At 38.0% G+C, this 11,606-nt stretch overlaps 1 long non-coding RNA gene and 1 other non-coding gene across 3 annotated transcripts; both read left to right on the top strand.

Moving 5' to 3' along the window:
* On the top strand, window positions 1–11,200 carry LOC119245194 (uncharacterized). 2 transcript variants are annotated; one of them, XR_005125196.1, is made up of 10 exons: window positions 1–42; window positions 272–316; window positions 1,796–1,918; window positions 2,274–2,318; window positions 3,129–3,255; window positions 3,621–3,665; window positions 7,375–7,500; window positions 7,861–7,905; window positions 10,677–10,822; window positions 11,174–11,200. It is a non-coding gene; the product is annotated as an uncharacterized LOC119245194 (long non-coding RNA). The 2 variants fall into 2 exon arrangements; XR_005125197.1 differs by having other exon boundaries at window positions 10,697–10,822.
* On the top strand, window positions 1,969–2,045 carry LOC119245349 (small nucleolar RNA SNORD115). Its single transcript, XR_005125285.1, has one exon. It is a non-coding gene; the product is annotated as a small nucleolar RNA SNORD115 (small nucleolar RNA).
* Window positions 11,201–11,606: the final 406 nt, after the last annotated feature.

Consider the following 11,606-nt stretch of genomic DNA (forward strand, 5'->3'; position numbering starts at 1 on the left):
TGAAGACCAACCTAGCTGATGATCCTGGGCAGTTTGTTTGGGGTATTTTTTTTATTGTTGTTGTTTGCCTCCTTAACTAGTTGGATTTGATGTCAGAGGCAACCATTGTTTGAGCACATCTTTTATGACTCTAGCCTGACTATGGGCAGCCCCAATTTCAAACTATACTCAGGATTTAGGCTTGTCTTACTAATCTGTATGTCCTCAAACAGGCCACATTGGAGCCATAACTTACCTCTTTTACCCTCTTGTGTGTCTGTCTGTCTTTCAGCGAAATATTCTTTAGAAGACTTTTCTGTGGCCCCAGTCATCCCAGGTGAGTGAATATCTATCATTGTAGACATCACACACAACAATGAGCTCAAGGGGGGAGTCTAGCCTTAGGACTTAGCACTTAATACCAATTGGTATCCAAAGCACCCACATGGGTTTGATTTCTACAAGAGCGTCTGTCCTAAGAGCAAGGAGCTATGCATAGTGAAAGTATATACTTAATGCTAAAGCAGATTGTAAAAGTAGGTAATTTCTGCTAGTCTGGGCCCCTGTGAACACTGAGGTCTGTTGATAGACAAATTGAAGTCATTGATTCCGTTATGCTTGAGGAATGAGAACTGCTAGGATGTGCTTTGGTGTCTCAGAATCGATTTTGTTAGGAAAACAAAATCGTGTCCATGGTGCGCAGAGGGTGAGACACAGGAACGGATCTATTCCATAGGTCTGTCTTGTAAAGTCTGTTGAGTGTTCATTCAACCAGTCAAAGCCCACCACAGGGATTGGTAAGGCTTTGCCATATTAGTTCATGAATCAAGGATTATCTGTGTAGTTACCCCAAATTGTCCCACCTGTATGCCAGTGACAGTTCTTCTCTCAAGGACAAGATTGCCCTAACAATAAATTCTGGCAGGAAAGGACTCTTCTGAATGAAATTCATATAAATGTTGAGAATCATTGGATTCATAATTTACCTCCATAATGAGCTCATGTTTGCACAAAATAAAGGTTGCTATATGCCTATGATAGAATATTTGCCTTGCTAAGGGGAGAAATTGGTGGTGTGTGGCCAAGCACTCTGAGCAAAAATAAAATGGCCTAAAATTTCTTATGAAATATTTGCCTGCCAAGTGGGAAGAGACAACAATTTTCAGGTTTTCAGAATCTTTTTGTCTAGGGAGTCAAATCTGTGGGACATTATAGTCACATTTTCAGTGGGTAAAAGTGATGAAGAGGAGCAGCATGGAAATGTCAATTTCATGAGCTGTGGATTTGTATAAAACCAGTTGTTCCTAAATAGCTAAATTTGTGAGGTTACCCCAATATTCCTGCTGCATCCCAATGACAATTCTTCCAGTCAAGGAGAGACCATCTTAAACAATGACAGCCTAGCAGTAAAAACCTCCTGAATGAAATTTCCTAGTAACAATGTTGAGAACCTCAGAGCTGCAGTTCATCTACATTATGAGATGGTGTGCTCACGAATTTCTCAGGGCTTATTCAGGTGTTCTTAGTCCATATGTTTGCAAAAGAGGTCCAAACTGTGGCCATTCCTTAACTCTGTTTCACTCCTTGACATTGTATTAAATATATATGAATATGAATTTTATTCACTTACATGTTTCTGTACTCATTTATGTGTCAGTTTGTCAATTTATTTTTAATTTATTCATTAATTATTTTATTCCTAAAATACACTGTTTTTTAACTGTTTCTGGAAAAGTGAGGGAGTTGCATGATTAAGTTACAACTCCATAGGAGGTTGAAATTTTTCAAAATGGCTGTCCTTCTGCACTCTGCCTAGACACACTATGAAGTAACCATATTCATGCTGACCTTGATGCAAACGTTGCTAGACAAACTTCCAGCCTGGGAGATGCTGAAACTTATGTCCACCTGATGTTCCAGTCTGAAGAATCCAATCGTGGTAAGCATATTTCAGTGCAAGATTATGGCTACCTGCAGATTGCTATACTTGGGTCAATGATGAGAACTCTAATGTCTTAAGAGAGATGGTGACAAAAATCTGTCATGGGTGGTGTCATCTGAGGCCCAATAGATTATTCTCTTGGAGAAGAATGTTGAAGACCTATATTTTTGTGTTGAAAGAAATTTTCCTTGACACAACTGCTTGAAAGAATCCTAAATAATTCTTCCAGACTATGGGTTTCACCATACAAGAGAATTGTTCGTAGTTTAGCCTTGTGCTTTTAATCATATGTCGCATTAGAGACCTCAGTGGATGGATTCATTTGCTCTGTTTCTCTCCTTGTGTCTTTCAGTGAGATATTCTGTAGAGGTTTTCACCACGTCCGTAGTCATCTGAGGTGAGTGCATGTCTGTCCTCGTTCATTTGTCTCAAATCCCATGGCCTCTTGGGGAGACCTTTTTATTTTTGTAAATAAAAGTTACTTTGGTGAACATAATTTTTAAAAAAAGAGAAGGAAAATTCAAAGGTCAACTAAAGACACAAATATCTTAAACAAAACATTAGCAAAAAGTTTAGCAATAGACAATTCATTATAACAAAGTTGAATTTATTCTGCAAGTTCCATGCTAGTTCAAACCTCTATGGATGTTATTTATCATAGAGAAAAATATGATTTTATCTCAGAGGAAACAGAAAACACTGGAAGACTTCAATGTAGTTTATTTTTCAAAGTAATATTGTTCTGCTTTACTTATTTACTTATTTATTTTTAACTGGGGTAATATTGGGATACCCAAATCAGGTATTAACCACCAGAATGTACCCACCATAACTCTGGGTGAGGCTATTTTTTAAGCTAATGGTCATTTTCACAACTTTTGGGAGCTTCGGTATCACTTGTGATTTCTCATAAGTGACAGCTCTGTGGGATTAAAACTAAAACTAGTCAAACTTTATACCTTATGTGGAGATCATTTTATAAGAAGAGGTCATTTTTATTACTCTGGTCCTGCATCAGTATTCATATTTGTTGCTTGAAGTGTTATGGTCAGTATCTCCTACATACTTAAGATATGATAACTACTGGCTTCCACATTCATTTCTACAAAACAGCTCCCATAATGAGATTCATGCCCCTGATATCTAAAGGGTAGACTCAGAAATAAATTCATCCATGGGGTTAATGAGGACCCTCTTGAATTTTTAGACTCACTGTCACCCCGATGAACCTATGTTCCTCCTGATCTGGTGCAAATGTTGCTAGACAAACTTCCAGCCTTGAAGACAAGAAACTCAATTTCACCTGGTGGTCCAATCTACACAATCCAGCTGTGGTAAGCATAATTAGGTGCAAGATTATTGGTATGTGCAGAGTGCTTTATTGGGTCAATGATGAGAACACTAATGTCTTAAGAGAGATGGTGACAAAAATGTGTCATGGGTGGTGTCATCTGAGGCCCAATAGGTTATTCATTTGGAGAAGAAGGTTGGATAACTTTACATTTTTTTTTGTTGAACGTGATTTTGTTTGAACAAACAATTGCTTGAAGGTATCCCACCCGAGTGGCTCTTCCTGTGGATGGGTTTCACCATAGGAAAGATGTGCTTATAGTTTAAGCCTGTGTTTTTTAATTGTATGTCACCATTAGTGGCTTCAGTGGATGGATTCATTTGCTGTTTCTCTCCTTGTGTCTTTCAGTGAGATGTTCCTTGGAGGTTTTCACCACGTCCTTAGTCATCTGAGGTGAGTGCATGTTTGTCCTCTTACACATGCCTCATAACACATGTACTTTGGAGGAAACAATTTTTTTCTTACATAAACACAAGTTACTTTAATGAACATAATTCTTTAAAAAGAGAAAAGAAATTCGTATTTCAATCTAAAGATGCAAATATCCTGAACAAAACATGAGCAAAGTGTTTAACAATAGACAAAGAATTTATTATAACAAAGTTGAATTTGTTCTGGGAATGCCATGTTAGTTCAACAGCTACAGATGTTATTTACCACAGGAAAAACTATGTTTTTATATCAAAGGAAACACAAAAATTTAGAAGAATTCAATATAGTTTATTTCCCAATGAAATATTATTTTGCTGTATTTATTTATTAACTGAGATAATATGGGTTACCCCCATCATGTATTACTACCATAGCCTACTCACCTAGTATGGGTGAGATTTTTTTATTGAGAATTATTTATTTATTTATTTATGTATACAAGATCTGGGGTATAGGCCAGAGGCGTGGCGTGGGGGAGGGCAGTTTGAGAAGATTCACCAGAGACAGTGTGGGGAGCAGCACAGGCCACAGGGAGATCTACTGAAATACACTGCTGAGGAGAGCAGCGGGCATAACAGGAGAGTTCTGCTGCACCACGTGGGTTAGCTCCCTGGCCAGAGATCGAACCCATGTCACAGTGGCTGGCAAAAGCTTGATAGTGCTGAGACTTTAATCCCTGTGCTATCAGGGAGACACTGGGTGAGATTGTTTTTAAGGCTAAGTTGTATCTAGAACTATGGGAGCTTAGGGAACACAAGGGAGTCATCTATGTGGGACTGAAACTATGAGTAGCAAACCTTTGTCATTATACCTCATATGGAGGTCGTACTTTAGGAAGAGGTCATTGTTACTCCTCTGGTCCTACATCAACATTCATAATTGACTATAAAAGTGTTATGGCAGGGCCTCCCTGGTGGCACAGCGGGCTGAGCGCCATGCTGTGAAGCTGTCTGCAGCCTCTGCAGGGCAGTTTGATTCCTGGCTGGCCAGGGAGAATCCCACATGGCATGGCAGACCTTTTCTGTACCACCCACTGCTCCCCTCAGCAGTGTCTTCCTGTTCTGTTCCCTGCTCTGTCTCTGATGAATTCTCTCACCTTCCTACCTCTGACCTGTACCCCAGTTCTTGCATAAAAAATAAATAATCTTAAAAAAAGTGTTATGGGCAGTAACTCCAACATACTTAAGAAACGAAAACTATTGGTTTCCTCATTGGTGTTTGCAAAACAATTCCCATAGTGAGATCCATGCCCCTAATATCTACAGGATAAACTGAGAAATTAATCCCTCCATGGAGTTAATGGAGGACTCTCTTGAATTTTTAACTCTCAGAATGACAGGGTCTTTTGATGGGTTGGGCTGTGCAACATGGCAACTTCATGACTCCTTTGCTCTTGGTTATGTTATTTATTGGTGACTGACCTTTGATCTAGTATGTCGCCAAGCAGGTGAGTAGCCATCCAATTTCAGTAATATACAACAGGACATATGTCATTTAATGATTGCATACTCCTCAGGAAGGAATGCATTTAAAGAACTATATAGAGTTGATGCTGAGAAGCCTCTGGGACGAGATATCATGATACCACATTTGCCCAAAAATAGGAGTGAGAACTTACATCCTGATGGTGGATATTTGCATTGCTGATTAAGATGTGTTGGGATTTGAGGAGGGACACTAAAAAGATAGATAACTTTGGGAGACATGATATTATTTCCATGCAAGGTTTTGCCTACATGACTGTTAGTGAGCACAATTTGATGTTTCCTGATCCTAGTTTTGGAAAGAATGAATGTCATGGATATTTTGGTGTATTTATGCTCATTAGACTTCAACTAGTATTTCAGATGACCTATATCATGTCTAGTGAAGAAATAAGACTTTGCTATCATGGCATTTTCATTGCCTGACACAATATGAGAGGAGAGGCTTCTGACTGTTGAGGCTTCTGCTAGACCTCCCTGTAGGAGGAAAATCAAGAGAAGTTGGCCTTTCTAATGGATCCTTGATGATTTACTGATATGTACAATGTTTGATGTATTTCATCAGCATTTTATATGTTGATGTTTTTGCATTGAACTTACTACTAAATTACTACTTAGATACTTAATGATGTAATGAATACTCCATTGAATCCTGAAGGAGTCATCTGAGTCATAGTAATCAGGTGATGTGTAATTTTTCTTGAAAACTATATTCCTCATCTCTACAAAGGATGTTGCCCTTAAAATAGCCTTTTTCTCCTGCTGATCCTGGTATAAAGTGGCTGAAAAATGTCCAGTCAGTGGACAACAGAGAAATTCATATCCTCTTTGATACTTCATTTCCAGAATATAGCTGTGGTCAGGAAAATAAAGACAGGATCGAGGTGCTCAGAGTGCCTTAGTTTAGCCAATGATGGGAAAATATGGCTGAGGAGATGATGGCCAAACATTGAACTCTTGCAGGACTTATCTGAGACCCAATCTGGGTGATAATTCTTTATCTTCTCTTTGTATTCCTATTTTCCTCCAAACAAGAATGATTAGGGTTGGAGGTAAACAATTCCTTGAGCATATTTTGTGTGACTCCCTCCATAATATGAGGTCTAATCCCCATGAAACAAATCATGATTATATATATATATAATATATATATATATCTAATACAAATCATGATTATATTTGTTGTCCTATTATGTATGTTTTCAAAGCATCATAAAATGGAAGCATTCCTTATCTTTTACCATTCTGCATGTCTTCCTGTCGTTCAGTGAGATGTTCTTTAAAAGGTTTTTATGTGGCCACAATCATCCCAGGTGAGTGTATGTCTGTAATCTAAAACAGACATTATAGACACAGTTGGTCTCATGGAGAAGCCACCCTTAGTTCAATAGGTACATTCCAGATCACTTGTTCAATAGGTACATTCCAGATCAGTTGTAGTCAATAACTCTCTAAGTTTGGAGAAGAGAATTGCTGGGAAACTTCTTGACATCTCAGAATAACTCTCACTGGGAAGGTTCATGTCCATAGTGTGCAGAGTGTGAGAAAGGAGCACATGTTCCGTGAATGTCTCCTTGAACAATACCATCTATATTCATTGAAATACCTGAAGGCCACGCCTGGGGGTTGTTAAGGCTTCACCATTGCAATACATGACCTCTGGGCTCCTGGTGATGCCTGTTGATCCTAAGTAGCTTAAACTGTTTAGTTGCCCCCTAAAAATCCACTTACATCTCACTGAAAATTCTTCCCCTCAAGGAGAGACTGCCTTAACCATGCCATCTTCACATGAAATGACCCTCCTAGTGAACTTTGCAGTAGTAATGTTGAGAAACTTGGAGCCATAGTTTGTCTGTAGAATGAGATAATTTGATCAAAATTGAATCATGACTTAGTCAAAATTTCTTTGTCTATAGTTCTCATATGAAGTCACAGGTGTGTTAACCTTAACTCTGTTTATCCTACTGATGTTTCATTAAATGTATATATGTATCTTCATTTTTATATGTGAATATGTTCATTTATTCTTTTGTTCATTTGTTTCTTATTTCACTGTTAGTTCATTCATGCATTTAATATGAAACATTTTTCAAATGGGTATGGAAGTATGAAACAACTGCCTGTTTAAGTCACAGTTCCTAAACAGATTGAGTATATTCTTGACAGCTGTCATCTGTTCTGTTTAGAGTCACTGTCACCCTGATGTACCTATGCTCCTCCTGATCTGGTGCAAATGTTGCTAGACAAACTTCTAGCCTGGAAGACGAGAAATTCATTTTCGCCTGATGTTCCAATCTGCAGAATCATCTGTGGTAAGCATAATTAGGTGTAAGATTATGGGTATGTGCAGAATGATTTACTTGGGTCAATGATGAGAACACTAATGTCTTAAGAGAGATGGTGACAAAAATGTGTCATGGGTGGTGTCATCTGAGGCCCAATAGTTTACTCACTTGGAGAAGAATGTTGGAGATGTGTACTTTTTTCTGTTGAAAGGGGATTTTGTTTGAATGAACAATTGCCTGCAGGAATCATGAGTGGCTCTTCCTGTGGATGGGTTTCACCATAGGAAAGATGTGCTCATAGTTTAACCCTGTGTTTTTAATTGCATGTCACCATCAGTGGCCTTAGTGGATGGATTCATTTGTGGTTTCTCTTCTTGTGTCTTTCAGTGAGATGTTCTGTGGAGGTTTTCACCACATCATTAGTTATCTGAGGTGAGTACATGTCTGTCCTTTTACACACGTCTCATAGCACATGGACCTTGGGGGAAACAACTTTTTTTTCTTATATAAACAAAAGTTACTTTAATGAACATAATTTTTTAAAAGGAGTAAGGAAATTTGTATGTCAATCTAAGGATGCAAATATCCTGAACAAAATATGATCAAAGTGTTTAACAATAGACAAAGAATTTATTATAATGAAGTTGAATTTTTTTCTAGGAAAGTCACCTTAATTCAACTTCTATAGATATTATTCACCACAGGAAAAACTATGTTTTTATCTCAAAAGAAATACAAAAAATTTAGAAGAATTCAATACAGTTTATTTTCCAGTGGAATATTGTTTTGCTTTATTTATTTATTTAATGAGGTAATATGGAGTACCCCCATTAAATATTACTACCACGGTCTACTCACCTAGTATGGGTGAAATTTTTTTAAATTAATTTATTTGTTTATTTATGCATATAGAACTGGGGTATTGGCCAGAGTTGCAAGGGTGGGAGGGTAAGAGGATTCACCAGAGACAGAGTGGGGAGCAGAACAGACAGATCTACTGAAATACACCGCAGATGGGAGCAGCAGGGGAGGTCTACTGCACCATGTGGGTTAGCTCCCTGGCCAGGGATCAATCCCATGCAGCGGTGGCTGGCAATAGCATGATAGCGCTGAGATTTTAGCCCCTGCATCACCAGGGAGGCCCTGGGTGAGATTATTTTTAAGGTTAAGTTGTTTCTAGAACAATGGAACCTAAGTAACGAGGGAGTCATCTATGTGGGATTGAAACTATGAGTAGCAAACCTTTGTCATTATACTTCATGTGGAGGTCATATTATAGGAAGAGTTCATTGTTACTCCTCTGGTCCTGCATCAACATTCATAATTGACTATAAAAGAGTTATGGTCAGTAACTTCAACATATTTAAGAAATGGTAACTAATGGTTTCCTCATTGGTGTCTGTGAAACAATTCCCATAGTGAGATTCACGCCCCTAATATCTAGAGGATAGACTGAGAAATTAATCCCTCCATGGGGTTAATGGAGGACCCTCTTGAATTTTTAACTCTCAGAATGGCAGGGTGATTTGAGGGTTGGGCTGCAACATGACAATTTCATGACTCCTTTGCTCTTGGTTATGTTAATTATTTGTGACTGACCTTTGATCTTGTATGTTACCAAGCAGGTGCATAGTCATCCAATTTTAGTAATTACAAAAGGACACATATCCTTTGATGATTGCATACTCCTCAGGAAAGAATATATTTGAATAACTACTTAGAATTGGTGCTAAGAAGTCTCTGGAACAAGAAATAGGTTATCACATTTGCCCAAAATATAGGAGTGAGAACTTATATTCTAATTTTGGATATTAACATTGCTGATTGGGAGGTGTTGGAATTTGTGAGGGACACTAAAAAAGATAGGTAACTGTGGGAGACATGATGTTATTGCCCATGCAAGGTTTTGTCTACATGATGATAAGTGAGCACAATTTGCCATTTCCTGATACCAGATTTATAAAGAATGAATGCCATGGATGTTTTGGTGTACTTATGCTCATTAGACCTCAACTAGTATTTCAAATTCTACCCATTATATGTCTAGACAAGAAATGAGACTTCAGAATCGCTGGCAACATCTTCTTCTGACATAATATGAGAGGAGAGGTTTCTGACTGTAGAGGCCTTCTGTTAGAACCTCCACTAAGAGGGAAATGAAGAGAGGTTGGCCTTCCTAAGGGATCCTTGATGATTTACTGATATGTACAATGTATGTTGTATTTCATCAGAATTTATATGTTCATGTTTTTGCACTGAACTTACTACTAAATCACTACTTACTTAGTGATGTAATGAATACTCCATTGAATCCTGAAAGTTGCCTGAGTCATAGCACTCAACTGATGGATAATTTTTCTTGACAACCATCTTCCTCATCTGTACAAAGGATGTTACCTTAGGATCGCCTTTTTCTTCTGCTGATCCTGGTATAAAATGGCAGAAAAATGTCCAGTATATGGACGAAAGAGAAATCCACAACCTCTTGGATACTTCATTTCTAGAATACAACTGTGTCAAAAAATAAAGACAGGATATTGATATGTTCAGAGTGTCTTATGGGCCAATGATGGGAAAATATGGCTGAGAAGGCCCAATCTAGGTGATAATTCTTTATTTTATGTTGCATCCCTATTTGTTTCCTTAACAAGAGTGATTAGGATTGGAGGTGAACAATTCCATGAGCACATCTTGTGTGGCTCCCTCCATACTAAGGGGTGTCATTCCCATGGTATACTCAGGATTAGATTTGTTGTCTTATTATGTATGTTTTCAAAGCATTATTAAACAAGAGTGTTCCTTACCTTTTACCATTCTGTGGTAAAAGGAGCCTCCTAGTGAACTTTGCTAGTAGTGATGTTGAGAAACCTGGAGCCATAGTTCATCTGTGGAGTGAGATCATTTGATCAAAATTAAATCATGACTTAGTCAAAGTTTCTTTGTCTGTGGTTCTCATGTGAGGCCATGGGTGTGATAATTCCTTAACTCTGTTTATCCTATTGATATTTTGTTAAATGTATACATGTATCTTCATTCACTTATATATGAATATGTTCATTTATGCTTTTGTTCATTTGTTTCTTGTTTCACTGTGTTACTTCATTCATTTATTTAAAGATATTTATTTTCAAATGAGTATGGCAGTACGAAGCAACTCCCTGCTTAAGTTACAGTTCCTAAAGAAATTGAGTTTTTCTTGACAGCTGTCATCTATCCTGTTTAGAGTCACTGTCACCCCGATGTACCTGTGTTCCTCCTGATGTGGTGCAAACGTTGCTAGACAAATTTCCAGTCTGGAAGATGAGAAATTCATTTTCGCCTGATGTTCCAATCTGCAGAATCATCTGTGGTAAGCATAATTAGGTGTAAGATTATGGGTATGTGCAGAGTGCTTTCCTTGGGTCAATGATGAGAACACTAATGTCTTAAGAGAGATGGTGACAAAAATGTGTCATGGGTGGTGTCATCTGAGGCCCAATAGGTTACTCACTTGGAGAAGAATGTTGGAGATGTGTACTTTTTTCTATTAAAAGGGGATTTTGTTTGAATGAACAATTGCCTGCAGGAATCATGAGTGGCTCTTCCGGTGGATGGGTTTCACCATAGGCTCATAGTTTAAGCCTGTGTTTTTAATTGTATGTCACCATTAGTGGCCTCAGTGGATGGATTCATTTGTGGTTTCTCTCCTTGTGTCTTTCAGTGAGATGTTCTGTGGAGGTTTTCACCACGTCCTTAGTCATCTGAGGTGAGTGCATGTCTGTCTTTTTACAAATGTCTCAGAGCACATGGCCTCTGGAGGAGACCATTACTTTTTTTTTGTAATGCAGTTTACTTAATTGAACAGAATTTTTAAAAAGAAATGTATTTCTTTTTTTTTTTATTAAATAATAAATTTTATTTTTATATTCCCCCATACAACTGCACATGCCCCATTCTGACCCCAATCCCTCCCTCCCAGCCCCCACCCCCCAAAAAGTGTCTCTGGTTCATAGTTTTTTGTTGATTTTGATTTTCACTTTCTTATAGTTATTCTTTTTCCTGATCCCTTATTTAAGTTTTCTAGATTCCTGCTATGAGTGAGACCATCCGGTATTTTTCTTTTTCTTTTTGGCTTATTTCGCTGAGCATGATCC

Source organism: Talpa occidentalis, unplaced genomic scaffold, assembly GCF_014898055.3.
Source record: "Talpa occidentalis isolate TD23 unplaced genomic scaffold, MPIMG_talOcc4v2.1 talOcc4.14, whole genome shotgun sequence".
Taxonomy (NCBI): Eukaryota; Metazoa; Chordata; class Mammalia; order Eulipotyphla; family Talpidae; genus Talpa; species Talpa occidentalis.